Raw genomic sequence first — 6,385 nt, 5'->3', positions numbered from 1 at the left:
ATTTTGCGACCTGGCACTCAAAGTGTCCCTTGTCAGATGTTCAAATGTGTGTGGATTCCTAAGGGACCAAACTGCTTAGGTCATCGGTCCCTAGACTTACACACTACTTAAACTAACTTATGCTAAGAACAACACACACACCGATGCCCGAGAGAGGAATCGAACCTCCGGCGGCACGGGCCGCGCAGTCCGTGACATGGCGCCTCAAACCACGCGGCCACTCCGCCTGTGACTTTTGACAATACAGCACAACAATTTATTTTTATTTTATTTTATTTTTATTTTATCTATTTATTTATTTATTTGCTTGACTGTAAACTCGATCTTGGTCGTAATTCAAGAATAATCTTAGATCAATACGGTTACGAGAACACTACTTCCAGTAATAGAATCTATGAAGCTTGCTTATCAACAATTTCAGACAGAGGTATATTTGACAGTAAAGTGGACATACGAGTTTCAAAGATCAACTGTTATTGTGGATATAATGCAATGTTTGCTTTGTTTATCGCTGCCGTTCCTCTAAAAAATGGTTCAAATGGCTCTGAGCACTATGCGACTCAACTTCTGTCATCAGTCGCCTAGAACTTAGAACTACTTAAACCTAACTAACCTAAGGACATCACACACATCCATGCCCGAGGCAGGATTCGAACCTGCGACCGTAGCGGTCACGCGGTTCCAGACTGAAGCGCCTTTAATCGCACGGCCACACCGGCCGGCTGCCGTTCCTCTGCTTTGCATCAACACCACCAGCACTGTAGCACTGTTGTGAGTTACTCGACGACTAAGCAGTTCAGCTACGCTCCGTAGCCTCAAGCGGTGCTCAACATTGGATGCCTCTGTCCCCCTGTTGCCATTAGCGGACAATATTGTGGTTGAGAAAAACCGACCGGTTAAAAACGGTGCCGATGTTTAAGCTGTGAATTACCGGTTTTTTCGCTAATTGTTTGGCCTCGTTTATAACAGGTGGTTTTTATTATTTGTCGATAACCGAGTACAAAACACAAATATTAATTAGTCATAAAATCTTCGGCTTTTAACTAAACCTTTCATAAAAAAATTCGTACAATTTGCGTTGGTTTGAAAATTTCATTATAATAGGAAATAGGAGAAGCGATCATTGCTGTTTTAATAACAATCCCAACAGTAACGAGCAACAAAGAGATGGCACAGGAAGTGGTACAGCACTCCCTTCCGTCCGAACAGGCCTTGGAAGGCCCAACGGTACCGACCGGCCGCCGTGTCATCCTCAGCTCACAGGCGTCACGGAATGTGTGTGGTTATGGAGGGGCATGTGGCCAGCACACCGCTCTCCCGGCCGTATGTCAGTTTACGAGACCGGAGCCGCTACTTCTCAGTCAAGTAGCTCCTCAGTCTGGCTCACAAGGGCTGAGTGCACCCCGCTTGCCAACAGCGCTCGGCAGACGGGATGGTCACCCATCCAAGGGCTAGCCCAGCCCGACAGCGCTTAACTTCGGTGATCTGACGGGAACCGGTGTTACCACTGCGACAAGGCCGTTGGCTGGTACAGCACTGCTGAGACAATAACGTACGTGTTGCCACGTGGTGTGGCCTGTTGCATGATACGCGTGTACATCAGTGTGCGAGACTTGTCCCATCTGGTCTATATGGCAGTTTCTCATCGTCGTTGTTGGACATCAGCTGTATTCCAGAGTGACACCATCCCTTGCCTGGAAATGCAGTGGAGCGCCCCATTTGCCTTAAAAGTTTGAAAACGTGGAGAGCCAGAAGAAACTTGCGACATTGTATGAGGGGAAAACTTGAAACTTAATAATTCATTTATAGTTTACGATAAAAAGAGGTGTGTTTACATAATACGTCTTTATCCGCTTGTAGACCTTGAAAATTAACACGAAAAACAGAGTTCTTCAATCTCAGTTTTATCCCTTTACCACTGATTATTCGTAACGCCGAAATAGTGGTATGATAGCCGATTACAATATGTCCCTTGAGCAAAGTTTCAAAAAATTAGAATCAGTAGGAGAAGACTGGAGTTTTCTGTGTTATTCAACCAGTTATCACTTTTCAAGAGAAGCAGCGAACGGTGGGAACGGAATAAGTTTCCTTTTACACTGAAGAGCCGAAGAAACTGCCTAATATCATGTAGGGCCCTCGCGAGCACGCAGATGTGACGCAATCCGACGTGGCATGGATTCGACTAATGTCTGAAACAGTGCTTGAAGGAATTGACACCATGAATCCTACAGGTCTGTCCACAAATCCGTAAGAGTACGAGGGGTTGGAGATCTCTTCTGAACAGCACGTTGCAAGGGATCGGAGATATGTTCAATAATATTCGTGTCTGGGCAGTCTGGTGGCCAGCGAAAGTGTTTAAGCTCAGAAGAGCGTTCCTGGAGCCACTCTGTAGCAATTCTGGACGTGTTGGGTGTCGCATTGTTTTGCTGGAATTGACCAAGTCCGTCGGAATGCACAAGGGACAGGATGCAGGTGATCAAACAGGATGTTTACGTACGTGTCACCCGTCAGAGTCGTATCTAGACGTATCAGGAGTCCCATATCACGCCGAACACTGTTACAGAGCCTCCACCAGCTTGAACAGTCCCCTGCTGACACGCAGGGTTCATGGATTCATGAGGTTGTCTCCATACCCGTACATGTCCATCCACTCGGTACAATTTAAAACGAGACTCGTCTGAACAAACAACATGTTCCCAGTCATCAACAGTCCAATTTCGGTGCAGACGGGCTCAGGCCAGGCGCAAAGCTTGAAGGGTACACGAGTGGGCCTTTGGTCCTGAAATCCCATAGCGATGATGTTTCGTTGAATGGTTCGCACGCTGACACTTGTTGATGGCCCATCATTGAAATCTGCAGCAGTTTGCGGAAGGATTGGAAGTATTCAGTTGTCGCTGGTCTGTTCTTGCAGGATCTTTCTCCAACAGCAGCGATGTCGGAAATTTGATGTCTTACCGGGTTCCTGATATTCTCGGTACACTCGTGACATGGTCGTACAGGAAATTCCCTACTTAATCGCTACCTTTGAAATGCTGTGTCCGATCAATCGTGCGCCGACTATAACACCACGCTCAAACTCACTTAAATCATGATAACCAGCCATTGTAGTAGCAGTAACCGATCTAACAACGGCATCGGACACTTGTCTTACACAGGCGTTGCCGATCGTAGCGCCGTATTCTGCCTGTTTACATCTCTGTATTTCAGTATGCATGCCTATAACAGCTTCTTTGGCGCTTCAGTGTATTTGCCTATTTAATTTAATACTATACGAGGTGCGACAATAAAGTAATGAGACTGATTTTCTCTGCAACATGTGGCAACCCTGCAGGCTTGCGTAGGCACAATATCTTTGACCTTGGTGTATAAGCTGCTTCTAGTTTAAGCGGCACATCGATGCAATCGCTCAGTCGTGACTTGTGCTGTAATAAGTTAACACGTGTTTGTGTCTATTGTCACGGAAATGGTACCGCACAATATTGCGCAACGGTATGTCATTACTTTTTCCGTTAAATTGGGTGAAAATGCGATGACAACTTACAGTAAACTTAGGGAAGGCTTTTGGAGAGGAGGTTATGTCAAGAGCTCAAGTTTTTCGGTGGCATAAAATGTGTAGTGAAGGCATAACGAATGTTGAAGACGAAGACTGCGGTGGACAACCATCAACCTCACGGACGGATGTCAACGTGGCCAGGGTGCGTGAAATCGTACGATCTGGATCGAAGATTATCTGTGAAAATGATTGCAGAAAAACTGAACATCAATCGAGAAACGGTTCCTCTAATAATAACTGAAGATCTTGGTATGAGAAAGATTTGTGAAAAAGCCGGCCGAAGTGGCCGTGCGGTTAAAGGCGCTGCAGTCTGGAACCGCAAGACCGCTACGGTCGCAGGTTCGAATCCTGCCGCGGGCATGCATGTTTGTGATGTCCTTAAGTTAGTTAGGTTTAACTAGTTCTAAGTTCTAGGGGACTAATGACCTCAGCAGTTGAGTCCCATAGTGCTCAGAGCCATTTGACCCATTTGAACCATTTGTGAAAAAATGATCTCAAAAATCGCACACCACAACAGCGAGAAACACGGAAAAATGTGGCAGCCGATCTGTTAGAGCAAACCGAAATCAATCCAGAGTTGTTGAGACATGTTATCAATGATGATGGAAGTTGGTTTTTTCAGTACGATCCAGAGACAAAACGCCAAAGTTCGCAATGGTGCTCAAAGGGATCACCCGGACCGACAACAGCTCGCATGTCAAAGTAAAAAGTGAAATGCATGCTTGTGTGCTTCTTTGATTCCAAGGGAATTGTTCATAAAGAGTGAGTGCCTCCTGGACAAACAGTTCACCAATATTACTACAAAGAAATTTTAGAAAGACTTCGTAAAAGAGTTCTTCGTGTCCGTGCCAACATTGCTGATAATTGGATTCTGCATCATGATAATGCGCCATCCCATACGGCTCTGTCAGTACAGCAATTTTTAACCTCAAAAGCCGCGCGGTATTAGCCGAGCGGTCTAGGGCGGTACAGTCATGGACTGTGCGGCTGGTCCCGGCGGAGGTTCGAATCCTCCCTCGGGCATGGGTGTGTGTGTTTGTCCTTAGGATCATTTAGGTTAAGTAGTGAGTAAGCTCATGGACTGATGACCTTAGCAGTTGAGTCCCATAAGATTTCACACACATTTGAACATTTTTTAAACTCAAAAGAAATGTCAGTACTACCACAGCCAGCTTATTCACCAGATATCGCTCCGTGCGACTTTCTTCTATTTCCAAGAGTCAAAACGGCGGTCAAGGGACCCCATTTTCAAACAACACAAGATGTCCAAAAAGCTGTGACGAGAGTCTTAGAGCCGACCGCGGTGGTCTAGCGGTTCTGGCGCTGCAGTCCGGAACCGCGGGGCTGCTACGGTCGCAGGTTCGAATCCTGCCTCGGGCATGGGTGTGTGTGAGGTCCCTAGGTTAGTTAGGTTTAAGTAGTTCTAAGTTCTAGGGGACTTATGACCTAAGATGTTGAGTCCCATAGTGCTCAGAGCCATTTGAACCATTTTTTAGAGTCTTAGAGGACATGGCAGAAGATGAGTTCCAGAAATGTTACCATCAATGGCAGAAGCGCTGGAAAAAAGTGTGTGCAATCAGAAGGGAACTACTTTGAAGGAGACAACACTGAACTTGACTAAAACGGTGAGCAACATTTTTTTCACATCAGTCTCGGTACTTTACTGTCGTACCTCGTATATGTTGTTTAATACTATATATGTTGAAACTGAAGGAGTCAATATTTTATAATCTTTGTTCGATTTCTACTTTTACTGCCGGAAATAAAAGGAATAAAAAATGGAACATCGCTTATTTAGGAAACCTGTTATTTTGAGCGGTTTTAACACTAAGGTTGAAGTGACTTCGAAACAAAAACCGATATAATCGATAACCAGTTGTTTCAGCGATAACCAGCATCCCTATTGCATGGTAGACAATATTGTGGGGCGTCTAAAGCCATAAACATCATTGGCCTTTTGCGACGTCACGCTGGAGGGGGTCCCTTGTCAGACAGGAAGAGCGGATCCGTCAAAAAAGACCGCGGAGGTGGTCCGCGGTTCTGCCCGTCGCAGAAATCTGTTGGCGCATAGCCGGTTGTGTGCCTGGGCAAACGGCCAGCCGCCTGCTGCCTCTTTAGCTACTGTACGAGGCGTGTCTAGGCGCGTGGTCGGCTCATTACTACGGCGAGGACGTGTTTATCCCGTCTCCTCTGGCTTAAAGGGCGGCGGCGACGGAAAAAGCGCCGCCTGCGACCAGGGGGTGGCGGCAGAGACGCCGGCACTTCCGGCGTCGCGACGCCCCGCTCCACTCCGCTTCCGGCCCGCCGCGCCGTCCTTCTAATTCCAGGCGGAAGGCCGCCCTATATTTAGCGGCCGGCGGCTCCGCCTTTGTCTCAGCGGCAAGCCTCTGCTCTCGCACCAACCCCCCCCCCCCACCTCCCCACCCTCCACCCACTCTGCTGTGGCACAGACGCCGCGCACACTGCGCCCTACCCTTAACTCAGATCCATCAAAATTACGAAAACGTTTTCAGATACCACTCTCAGTCACAAAATTTGTTGACACCTAAATTATTTATTTAGCGACATGTTTCGAGGTGATACCTCATCAACGGACTATATTGGCGTTAAGAAAACATGTAACATACACTGACGAACCAAAACGTTATAACCACCTGCTAAACAACTTGCTAGGCCATCTTTGTAACGCAATATATCACCGATTTGCGTATAATCGATTCTACAGTTGGTTGGTAGGTTTGTGCAGCTACACAACTGGCCATTAAAATTGCTACACCAAGAAGAAATGCAGATGATAAACGGGTATTCATCGGACAAATATATTATACTATC

The 6,385-nt window shown here is 46.6% G+C and overlaps 1 pseudogene; it reads right to left on the bottom strand.

Moving 5' to 3' along the window:
* Positions 1–1,408: 1,408 nt before the first annotated feature.
* LOC124717469 lies at positions 1,409–1,526 on the bottom strand (annotated as a pseudogene).
* Positions 1,527–6,385: the final 4,859 nt, after the last annotated feature.

This window comes from Schistocerca piceifrons, chromosome 9 (genome assembly GCF_021461385.2).
Source record: "Schistocerca piceifrons isolate TAMUIC-IGC-003096 chromosome 9, iqSchPice1.1, whole genome shotgun sequence".
Classification (NCBI taxonomy): domain Eukaryota; kingdom Metazoa; phylum Arthropoda; class Insecta; order Orthoptera; family Acrididae; genus Schistocerca; species Schistocerca piceifrons.
This window is presented reverse-complemented; position numbering and strand designations above follow the sequence as displayed.